At 39.6% G+C, this 12,911-nt stretch overlaps 1 protein-coding gene across 14 annotated transcripts in view; it reads right to left on the bottom strand.

Moving 5' to 3' along the window:
- Positions 1–12,911, bottom strand: part of LRRC8B (leucine rich repeat containing 8 VRAC subunit B) — a 92,137-nt gene that overhangs the window by 78,087 nt on the left and 1,139 nt on the right. The gene's annotated exons all lie outside the window — the stretch shown is intronic.

The following is a 12,911-nucleotide window of genomic DNA, read 5'->3' on the forward strand; positions in this document are numbered from 1 at the left end:
TAGGTTTTGTCTTTAAGAGAGTCACAGTAGAAAACAGCCTAACAATTTAATAAGTACCAATATTTACAGGAGATAGACTTGCTAGGCTTCTGAGGTTTTAAAATCAGATACATTTTATTAGAAAATCTTATGTGCAAATCAAAGTTTTTATCAGTCTCCAATTTTGGAAATCATGTGCTCATTTCACAGAGCGGATGATTACTATTAAAATCTTTTGGTTATTTTGTAATACTAAAAGTTGAGACATCTGTTAAGGAAGTGTGGCTGAGAAGATAAGTTGATACAATGAATACTTTCCTGAAAGTGACAAGTGTATCTTCCAAGTTTTTGTATAAAATGTCCCAAAAGGAAATCACTGGGTGGGGAGTAGGGGTGACTGTTGTTTCATCTTAGGGACTCACTGCCCCTGTTGAAATTGGCAGAAGGCCTTTCCCATATGCAGCCCCCCTGCTTTCTGCATGTTCAGAGACCTTCAAAGGCATTATCTGTGCCTATATGCTCTTTAAAGCCATGATGAGCCAAAGTTTCATCTGTAAGAAAACTTCCTATTCTAAGATCTTTTTCCTTTCCTGCTGCCAGTTTGAGTCCTTCCTAGGACACATTTGAGATACTTAAGATGTTATTTATGTTGTTACTGGTCAGGAAATAAGAAAAGAAGCCACGCTAGCTACATAAATTACTTGTTTTACTACAAAGGTTTTTTAGTACATAGGTTTTACTCTATGTTAAAAAAAATGGTGCATATACAAAAAAAAAAGGGCAGGAGATGTTTTATAGACTATGATTGTTTTAGAAAATTTAACACTCTAGCAACACAGATTTTAGTGGAAAAAGCAACATGCAACTTTGTGGGAATCTTAGGTCCTTGACTCAGCCACTAACTGTGACACTGTGGACAATTTTTACTTTGCTTTTCTTAGACTAAATGTCTTATTAGTAAAAAAGAAAGGACTAAAGTAGACCAGGGATATGAACTTGAGGGGAATCTAAGGATGATCTCAAGGCATGTTAAAATGTTATGCATGAGTGTGTGTGTATTATTCTGGGAAAGAGCCTCAAGGATATCTATAACATAAAATTAAAAACCAATAGATACTCTGTAAGGTCTTTTCCACGTGACTCTAGAATACCATGACTTGAGTCAACCCACCCAAATGAAGTCAAGGCTTTGAACTCAGACTCAGGTGAGCACAATGTTCAGGTCTTCTCAAGTCCCCACCCAGGGATCACCCTATCTAAACCCCACACCAACCACCCCTTTGCCCTTTACAATTGCTTTATTTTTCTCATAGCATTTAGCACATGACATTTTATCTTGCATCTGCTTATTATCTATACTCCCTCCTCTAGGATGTATGCTCCATGAAAAAGGGTTTTTTCTCTTTTCACTGTTGGATTTATTCCCAGTGCCTGGCACAATGCCTAGCAACTATTAAGTGCTCAGAAAAAAAAAAAAAAAAAAAAAAAAAAAACAAACCAAATGAATTATTATTTTTTTAATCCATAAAATAAAGTATGTCAGAAAAAAACCTCAAATATATTCTTTTTCTCTTTTTTAAGTCTGGGGGCCTGCTAAGAGCCATGCACTCTACCAAGTATGTTGCAAGCATATCTATTTTACTTCATCATTAAGGCAAGTCTTCCAATCCTTAGAGCCTTTTATAAAGTAACACATCTGGGAAAAGGAGCCAGGCGCTATATTTGTGGAAAAAGCTGCCTCATCAGGTACGAGGTATGCCACTAACTTGTGGGATTTGTTTAGACAAGCGACTATTCCCTAACAAACTCCGTTTCTACATTTATAATATGCAGATGATATCTGCCCCACCTACTGCAAGTCAGCAGGAGAATAAATGCTTTAGTGTGTGAAAAGTGAGGTACACACATATATATAATAAGTAATGTGGTGGGGGTTCCTGTAAAGTGCTTCAGCAGAGATCTGCTATAAGCTTTTGGGTAAGAGAGCAGGGGATACCCTGTAAAGGGAAAAAAAATGTCCCAAATGTAGCCTGGGACCAATATTTTTTGCATGCTATAATTCACAACCTCCTCCTGGGAAGAAATTTACATGCTTGATAAAACTCTGAAAACCACTTTTTCTCCACAAAGAGATTGAGACTTATTCTTAGGATTGAGGCACCCACTGACCCAGCTCACTACCAGCCAAGTGTCTCGTGATTTTTTGTAATTTCTATTTTTTAGTCTAACAATGGGTCTAAAAAATTATGTTCTGGGAGAGTTTGTGTATTCTTAGAATGAATGATGGTGATTCAGTCACTTTGGTATCAAATTAGCTTCCATCAGATATATAGAAAGCAGTAATATGCTCTAACCATTCTGTTTCCCTATTGAATGTTCCTGCCCACCACAAGGAAATCTTTAGATTGGCCTATTAGGGACCCTTTAATTTGAATGAAAAGTTTCCTGTAGCACCCAGTTGATCTTTAAAGAGGGCATGAGGTTTGGGAGTCCTTATTTTTGGAGAGAGGGGTACTCTGGTAGATTCTATTTCTAGATCATCAATTAATCCTTGTCTAAAAGTATGTGCTTCAAAACACCAGATGTCCTCTTGATTCTTTCCAGCCATCTCCTTTTTTTCCTTTTCACATTTATCTTTTCCCACATTCTAAAAGAAAGGCAAATCTTTCACTTTCCAGGAGTCTGCTTACAGTCCATTCCTGTGGGATGTAAAAATCTGTAGGACCCAAGCAGATTTGGAACTACCTGTAAGATTACAGATACTATGAAAGTGAAGGACTTTCATGACTGAAAAACAAGTCCTTTTGGAGTTAAGGGAAAGTTCCCATTTCTTTGCTTCAAATGCAAGACCAAGACCTAATCAATAGACAGTAGAAACTGAATGCAATAGAATAGAAAAACCAAAAATCATTTTTTGTGACCAATCACTGGATAACTTTTGGCATGTAACTCAGGAGTTTAAAAAATAGAGTAGAATTATACTGCCTTCACCCCAATATACTTATTTATGTAGCAATATTTCTTAAATGCCACATCAAAAAAAAGAAATACTTAATTTGATTATACAGGTTATCTTACTCTGACAATAAGTAATATTTATGTATAAACTATTTTTAAAACCATGCATCTTGTTGAGAGATAATTTTCCCCAAATTTTACCTATACCTAAAACTGAATCATCAACATTCTACTTGTTCTGATCAATTGTGTACTAGTAAAAATATAACAATTCAATCCGAAACAAATTATATTAAACAGAGCCTATTGCCACAAGAACTTTAAAAAAAAAAAAAAAGATATATATATATAAAGGCACCTGGGTGGCTAAGTCAGTTGAGTGTCTGAATCCTGTTTTTAAATGTTTGTTTATTTTAAGAGACAGTGAGTGAGTACAAGCAGGGCAGAGGGGCAGAGAAAGGGAGAGAGAGAATCCCAAGCAGGCTCCACACTCAGCATGGAGCCCAATGCTCCCATGGATCCCACAACTCTGGGATCATAACCTGAGCTGAAATTAAGAGTCAGACACTCAACTGACTGAGCCACGCAGGCACCCCAAGCTTCCAACTCTTGATTTCAGCTCAGGTCATGATCTCACGGTTCGTGAGATGGAGTCCTGCATCGGGCTCTACGCTGTGTGGGGCCTGCTTAGGATTCTCTCTTTCCAACCTTCCCCCAACCTTCTCTCAAAAATAAAGAAACATTTAAAAAAGAACAACAACAACAACAACAAAAGATATATAGTATGTGTATGTGTGCGTCACAAGAGTTTGAAAAGTAATCAGTGGAAGATTTCCAACAGAAGAATTTTAATTGCGATTAGGTTATATAGGAAAAGAGAAATGAAATGAGTTCCATGAGGGAAACAACTATGTAAAATTCCTGACACCTGGAAGAGCTTGTTGGTATGTTTTTTAAATGGATGTTATAGTAGATATGAAATCACATTGGCATTTAATTTAGCTTCCATTAGGTACATTACAAAGAATATTTTTTTAAAGAAATCAATACTTATAATATCAGAAATGTCATCTTTCACAACTATTTAAAATTATGATAGGGTGCCTGGGTGGCTCAGTCGGTTAAACATCCGACTTCACCTCAAGTCACGATCTCGCGGTCTGTGAGTTCAAGTTCCATGCTGGGCTCTGTGCTGACAGCTCAGAGCCTGGAGCCTGCTTCAGATTTCTATCTCCTTCTCTCTCTGCCCCTCCCCTGCTCATGCTCTATCTCTCTCTGTCTCTCAAAAATAAGTAAAACATTAAAAAATTTTTTCTTTAATTAAAAAAATTTAAAAGTGATAAAAAAATTTTAGATACTAACTTAAAGTTTTAAAGTGTATGAGGAAAGCACATAGTTTTTCAAAATCCTCTTAGGGGTACCAGAAAAAATACATTCAGAGACACTACTCTAAACTGCCTCTAAGCCAAGAGCTTGTGTTGACTAAAATTTTGACTTCTAATAGAAAGACAAAACCAGGATTTTTTCAGAAAAGTGCAAAATCTGTCTCAAGCATCCACTGCAAATTACCAAATCCGTTAACTCTGAATATAGTAAATATTCAATAAACACTAGCTCATTGGCAAAATATTCTGGCCATTAAACTGATACCTATTAACAGCATATATACAATATTTATATATGTATATACAATAGGTATATATACAATACCTTCAAGGAGATCTTTCAAATTTGGGTCAAATACTATTCAAAAGTATGCTACCCAAACAAATCCCAGGACTAAGTAATAAGCACATGGAGTTTTATTCCTAACTCTTTTCTGGACATCCATTTACATGCAAGTGTGATGTCTAGCCCAGGAAATAAGCAAAATAATCCTTATAAAGAAGCACCTGGAAGGTGACATAAGTATTCTCTGGCTTAAGTATCATAACAGGTGTACAAGACTCAGAGGCAGCAGAGAGGAGGGGAATGTGGAGCTCTCATGAGTGGCAGGCAGACAGAGAGTGTCTGGAATGGTCTTTCAGAACAGGTATGCTTGAACTGATCCTTGAAAGATGGGCAAGTGTTTGACAAGAGGATACCAGCACCCCAGGTAAAGGGAAGGAACAAAGACACGGAGTACAGCCATCTGGCTACCTCATGCCTTCCTCCCTACACTGCAAATAGTTTGGGATGGCTAGTATGGGAGTGTGACTGTGCACACCGTCCATGGTGCATGCATTGGTGATTTAGAAACGACAGGGTAGGCAGAGGTGAAGCTGGAAAGCTATGGAAGCAGACAAAGGAAGACTTTATTATATGGTTCACCAAGGCACTTGGACTTGATCCTGTGGCAAAGCAAGTCATTAAAGGGTTATTAAATTGGGCAGTCATGGTGTGAGATTTGCCTTTCAGAATGATTACTTTCCTGCAGAGTGGACAACAAATTTGCGGGGTGGAGGATACAGAAGACTAGAAACTGAACTACCAGTTGGAAGACAATTAGCAGTTGTCCTGGAAAAGACTCAAGGCAATAAGGGGACCGTGGAAGAAGGTACAAATGGGAAAAACCTGAAAGACGTACGTGTCCCTTGGACAAACTGACTACAAATGGTACAAAGAGCAGTTGAAGGGAATGAGGCAAGGAGAAGCCCAGAATGACCTCTAGGTTTCTGCGGGTTATGTAATTGGGTAAATAGTATTGCTATTTACAAAAATATGGACTCTAAAGACAGATAACAAGTTTTGGGGGAAAAGAAAGTATCTTCAGTACACTGACTCAGGTCCCTCATTTGTTCTGTGAGGCAGGCAGCACAGGCACTATTATCCCCAATCTATGCTCAAAGGGGTAAAATATTTTGCCCCATATCACATGCAGCAGTTTGGAAAGCTTACTGTATACTAGGCTCAAGAGCCGGTAAACAAGGGAGACAAGACCCATACTTTCAACAGAACTTGTATTCTTTTGGGGGTGAGGGGAGTAGAAGACAAATAAGCAAGCAAACAATAAACCAAGATCTGAAAGACTATTATGGGGTAGGTGTGGGGGGCATGGGTACTCGATCTGAGGGGGCCAGGGAAAGTATCTCTGAAGTCCCATTGGAGCCGACCTTTCATTGAGGAGAAGTATTCATACAAATCATAAGTATTCAGACAAATCATAAGGGAAGAACATTTCCAGACAGAGAACAGCAATTGAGAAGTCCCTGAGGTAGGAGCGTGGTTGGTGGGCCACTGAGGGAGGAATTCCAAATACGAGGGCAAGTGTGGAGTGAGAGGAAGTCCCAGTTCCAAGGGTATTCCTGGGAGGGTGAAGGTGAAAGGCATGTGGCCCCTTAGGGCAGCACTGGCGTAGCATACCCTCTCTCAGGGAAGCCTGCAAACCTGACCACTGTGCACAACACTGGCGTCTGAGAAACTGCATCATGACTCAAATGCTTTTGGAAGACAAGTCATTCCTCAGTGAGGACTGCCTATTTCGGCATTGAAATGGGGCCAGGAACAAACTCATTTAGTTTTGCCTAGAGAGATGAGCTTTAAAAATCTTTAGATGAGCAGAATTCATCTTATATTTATCCACTCAGAGTGAGAAACAATGTGCAGTACAACGGCAGGTGGCTCTGCCCCCAAGGCTCGGTCATGCCATAACACACTACACGGAAGCAGAGCCTCCCTGCTCACCCTCCAAGGTTGTCAGTGGGATTGGAAAGGCAACATTTCCCCTAAAGAATCCCCAATTAGCTCAGCTGGAGGGCAAGGAAAAGTGGTGCCCCCACTGCCAATGTGCTGAGCTGGGTTGTCGTGTACATAAACCTAAAAGCCTTGGAGGTACTGGATGTTGGGGTTGCCTACTGGTCCAGAGATAGGCCACCCTAGGCACAGCAGTCTAGCCAGCTCTCTGGAACACTCTGCCCATGCCTCCCATCCTGTGGTCATTTTCCACTGCTGCTTCATGGGCTAACTAGTCCTCTGCCAAGTCTTTCTAATCGCCCCCATTCAGCCAAATGGCTTTAAATTCCACTTGCTAAGGGTGATGCAGATCAACCCTCTGACCCTCTCTGAAAAGATCCTCCTTTATAGCCAACTTTCTTAGATGCATCTGCTTGGTGTATCCAAAAAAGTATCTGTATTTAAAGTTTGCCAACATAGCATGAATAAATTATAGAAGAACTAAATTATTTCTGAATTATGTAGCCCCTTTCAGGGTATCACATTGAGAAATTATATATTATACGCGCTTATTTGAAAGATGGCTCCATGCATTATGAAATGCCTTCTTTGGAGTGGTGTTGGAAACCTGTGACACATTATGACCCACGCCTAGGGGATGGTGACAGATCATCATCTCATGTCTGCACTCATTTCCAACCACACTCCCACACCATCTCTTTACTTCAGATCCCTGGCCAATTTTTTTCTTCCTAAAGTCACCATTCAACCTCTGACCATAGAACATGTGCTTCCGTATAGCACCTGTACTTCTCCTTAACGGCTTTTGTAGTGGCAATTTTTAAAAATTTAATTGTAGCAATAGATTCATCTGTCCCCCCCAGTAACCCCTCTATGGGGGCAGAGGCCATGTCCATTTTTCTTACCTTCTGTCCCCAGAACACGGCACAGTGTCTGGCACACAGAAGCTGTTTGTTAAATAGTTGCTGAAAAAAAAAATACTATGAAATGAACTCATTGGTGGATACGTTTCAGCTTCTGAGAGCAGATCAGCCAAAAATCATTCAAATCAAAGTTGAAGAAGCTTAAGGCTGAGCTATTCTGTTTTTGATAAAAAAAATACAGGAAAGACTTTGCTATTTGGATTTAAACTGATTTTGGAGACAGTTCTCAAAAAGTCTGAGTAACAATTTAACAACACTTATTTGGATATGTAGGAAGATGAACAATTTTAAACTGGTTTATGTTTTTAAATAACGAATAAGAGTTCATTTTCAGAAAGGTTCCCCAGATTAGGTCAAATTTTTTAAAAAGTTAGACTTACTTTATCAGGCAGTTTTTTAGGCACTCTAATTTTTTTTTTTAACGTTTATTTATTTTTGAGACAGAGAGAGACAGAGCATGAACAGGGAAGGGTCAGAGAGAGAGGAAGACACAGAATCTGAAATAAGCTCCAGGCTCTGAGCTGTCAGCACAGAGCCCGACGCGTGGCTCAAACTCACAGAACACGAGATCATGACCTGAGCCAAAGTCGGACGCTTAACCAACTGAGCCACCCAGGTGCCCCATAGGCACTCTAATCCTCCTATCTGATTCTTACCCCCGGATGAGGAAATTGAAGGTGCAAGAGGCTAAGGTTGCATACAGAGTAAGTGGCAGAGACCGGATTCACATCCAGGTCTATTTGATTACAAGAGCTATGTTTTCAATCTAAGCCATGGGCTAAGCTAAGAAGTAAATGCTGACACTAAATAATAATGCATTGCACCCTCCCATGACAAGGTAAGAGAGTGTGGTCTGATACTACCAACTGGGGCAAATACTTACATATTTTAAAAAAATAGGATTTGGATGCCAATGATGTGGTCACAGGGAAACTAGACAGTTCATGACTCCAAAGGAATAAGGAGAATTATGAACTATCATTTACTGAATGCTTGTTTTATGCCAGATACTGTATTAGATGCTTTAACACTAGTATTTCCTTTAATTCTAAGAATCCTACAAAATGGGTAATAGCCAAGAAAAAAAGAGATGTAGAATAACTGTGATGTTTGGCTACCGTAATGTTCCTTCCCTCCTTCTTCCTAAGGATGTGAACCTCCCACATTAAAAAAAAAAAAATTTAACGTTTATTTATTTTTGAGAGACAGAGACAGAGCACAAGCAAGGGAGGGGCAGAGAGAGAGAGGGAAACATGGAATCCGAAGCAGGCTCCAAGTTCTGAGAGCCTGACACAGGGCTCTAACCCATGAACCACAAGATCATGACCTGAGTTGAAGTCGGATGCTTAACCGAATGAGCTACCCAGGCACCTCGAACCTCCTCCATTTTAGTGGGGCACAAGGTTGTCAGGAATAAGGATGATATTCTCCAGTCTCTGTTCCAGATTGGTGAGGTCATGTCACTGAGTTCTGGCCAGTAAGCTGTAACAAGAAGTGAATGACAGCTTCCAGGAAATTTCTGTAAGAGACCATCGTCTCTTGCCTTTCCCCTGTTTCCTACCTTCCTTCTTTCCTCCTTTCTGCTACTTGGAATCTGCACATGATGGCTGAGGTTTCATCTAGGACCATGAGGTTGAGGGCCTCTCCTGATGTATGCTAGATCTACAAGGTGGAACCAGCCTATGTCTCAGGCAACTGTAAAAACATTATACCAGCCCTGGATTGTCTCTTCATAAAGTTCTGTGTTTGTTTAAAATGTTTTTAAAGAGAAACATTTTGTTTAAACAACTGCTCTTTTCAGTCTCTGTAACTGGTAGTTAATCTAATCCAGCAACTGGTTCATCAGGCCCCTCAGTCTGCAAAGTCCATGCTCTTAGGTAGAAGTTGAAGAATTCCTATTTATAATTTGCAATAGATTTGAGAAGGGGGGGCAGTGTAAAAATGCTGAGAGGGAATTTGACAGAAGAAAAGAAATAAGGTTCAAATACACTCTCAAATCTACACAACTGAGAAATGATCAAAAGGAATATGCTACTCAATAATATAGAATTTAGTCTCCTTTAGAGACGGGCGGAGGGAGTGCTCAGTCACCTGCACAGAGCTAGAAATAGAAGAGAAATAGAGGCTGTGCAGCTGGTAGCTTCTGAGAAAGATGCTGTCGGCTAAGGAGTAAGCAGTGTAGAATGGAGCCCTGGACATGGCCACAGGATGAGACAGACAAGAAGAAAGAATACAAGCAACTCTGAAACTGAAGAAGCAGGAGATGAAGCTCGAAGATACACAGTCTGGAAAGGGATAAGCAGAATCATATGACCCATATCAAAGACAGCAGAAAGGCTAAAAAGGCAAAAGGAAAGGTCAAGGATGAAACTCTGACAACTCATTTTTATTCATTTCTTTTACACAGGTTCACAACAGCATTGAAGAAATGAATTTAACTTGTGTTGCAATTGAGTAGAATCCTAAATGTGAGGACCTCATAGAATAGGGAGTTTGCTATTACTCTTTGCTCAGTTTCTAAGTGAAGAGCAGTGGTAAGAACTCAGCAGATAGATTCAATGATTGGAGTTAGGCTTCATTTTATTTAAGATCAATCTTCATGATTTAGAAAAGAAAAATAAGTGGTTATGTCGGCCAAAGTCATTATATTAAACATCAGAAAAAAAAAAAAAAAAACCCTAACTCGTTATAAAGGTATGTAGGAAGTTTAGAGAATATAGATGGGACGTGGCACCTGGATGGCTCAGTCGGTTAAGCATCCGACTTCAGCTCAGGTCATGATCTCACAGTTCATGAGTTTGAGCCCCACGTCAAGTCTGTGCTGACAGCTCAGAGCCTGGAGCCTGCTTCAGATTCTTTGTCTCCCTGTCTCTCTGCCCCTCCCCCATTTGTGCTCTGTCTCTCTCAAAAATAAACAAACATTAAAAAAAAAAAAAAAAAAGAGGGGCGCCTGGGTGGCTCAGTTGGTTGAGCGTCCGACTTCGGCTCAGGTTATGATCTCACGGTCCGTGAGTTTGAGCCCCGCGTCGGGCTCTGTGCTGACAGCTCAGAGCCTGGAGCCTGTTTCAGATTCTGTGTCTCCCTCTCTCTCTGCTCCTGCCCTGTTCATGCTCTGTCTCTCTCTGTCTCAAAAATAAATAAACGTTAAAAAAAAATAAAGAAAAAAAAAGAAAATATAGATGGGAAATAAAATGAAAGTAGCCAATAACAATTAAAAAAAGGCAAGAATAGGAAAACGCACACAACAGAAATTAGAATGCATTTTACAACTGCTCGAAAAAATTCTATGATATAACTTGATCTCCCAAATTCCTTTTGAGTGGTCACAGGTCTGAATTGCTTCGCAGCATTCAGGATTCTCTAAGTGGGGAAACAGGGAGGGACATGCTTTGCAGAAGGCAACGCAAAACATTCCACCAAGTCTGGAGTAACATGACAGGTTCAGCATGCATTCATTTCTGATAATATCAGTGTATGCTAGACGGGTGGTAGAAAGGAGAAACAAAAGTAAAATTTGGAAATTCAACTTGAGAGACACCAAATGAAAATCAAGGATTAGATTAAACTGGCTATTTTTGATATGGGTGGTAAAAAAAAATTAGAAAGGCACATAAAAATACTCAGATACCATTAATAAGAATTTGAAAAAAATTTTAAAGTTGTTTACAAATAAAGATTTTGGCTAAAGCAAGAATATTTAATATTTTTATGTTTTTGTTTTGTTTTGTTTTGTTTTGTTTTGTTTTAAATAGGCTCCACACCCAATGTGGGGCTTGAACTCGCAACCCTGAGATCAAGAGTTGCATGCTCTACCAATTGAGCCAGGCAGGTACCCCAAGAACCTTTTAAATATTAAAATATTTGCCCTTTTCAACTTTGAGAGGATAAAACATAGTATCACAAGTTTCAGGCCACTGCAACAAAATACCCACCCAGTCTAAAAAAACTTGGAGGGGGGTGTCTGGGTGGCTCAGTCAGTTAGACATCGGACTTTGGCTCAGGTCTCGATTTCGTGGTTTGTTAGTTCGGGCCCTGCATCAGGCTCTACTGACAGCTGATTGCCCAGAGCCTGCTTTGGATCCTCTCTCTCCCTCTCTCTGCCCCTCCCCCTGCCTCAAAAAATAAACATTAAAATAAATAAATAAATAAAAAACCCCTAGAGGGATAGTGTACTACTATTTAGTGCTAAAAAGAAATGAGCTGTCAAGCCATGAAAAGATCTGGAGGATGCTTAAATCCATAATACTAAGTGCAAGAAGCCAATCTGAAATGGCTACAGACTGTATGATTCCAATTATGACATTCTGGAAAAGGCAAAAAAAAACTCCAGAGACAGTAAAAATGTCAGTGGTTGTTAGCAGAGGAGGGAGGGATGAATAGGTGGGGCACAGAGGATTTTTAGGGCAGTGCTGTTGTGACACAGTATCATAGTCTGATATTATAGTGGTGGATACATGTTACTGAACACTAATGTAAACTATGGACTTTGGGTGATAATGATGTGTCAGTGTAGCCTCACTGATTATAACAAATGTACCTCTGGTGGGGGATGTCCACAATGTAGCAGGCTATGCATGAGTGGGGGGAAGGGAGTTTAAGGGAAACCTCTGCACTTTACTCTCAATTTTGCTATGAACCTAAAACTGCTCTAAAAAATAAAGTCTATTAATAAAAAAAAAAAAAAAACTTGGAGGATCTGGTATCTGTTCCAAGTTATGTTGATTAGGGCTCTTTCCATTTTAATTAATATTGGTGCTTTCACTCTAAGAATCCTTAGAAGCAGTGGGGAACCATCTTAGAAAAACAAATCTTGACAAGTAGTCAAATGAAATCACTCCAAATGTGAAAATATACATGTGAGGCTGGACATGTTGGAACACCTTTCCAGTTGAAGAAAAACAAAACAAGTTTTGGTAATTTTAGTAAATTTTTTGACAAGTTTAGTAAATTTAATTCTAACATGTACATTTTAATTTGTTTTCTGCTATAATAAAAACATTTTAAGGGGAGAGTAGGTATAAGAAAAGTGCCATGACTCAACTGTACAATCAGTGACAAACTTTGCCCCGTTTATTACCTGAACTGAAAGTAATATCAGACATGTTAGGGCTTACATTCTTAGATCACACAGGCCCAATTACTTGGGGGATTAGCTGTCATTTTACATTCTCTTCAAGAGTGGAGCTGCTGACTAGGAAAGCCAGGGGAAAAAGAAAGTCACCTTGGCACCCACAACTCAAAGGAGCATTCTGGGTTCTCAGGAGGTGACACCTGAACACATGGAGGGTACTGGAATCGTTAAATAATTCTACTGCAGTGTGACTTCTCTCGTGTGCTTGCTTCCACCCTACACTTAGGTTTAAGAGACATGCCATTTAA

This window comes from Panthera onca, chromosome C1 (assembly GCF_046562875.1).
Source record: "Panthera onca isolate mPanOnc1 chromosome C1, mPanOnc1 haplotype 2, whole genome shotgun sequence".
NCBI lineage: Eukaryota > Metazoa > Chordata > Mammalia > Carnivora > Felidae > Panthera > Panthera onca.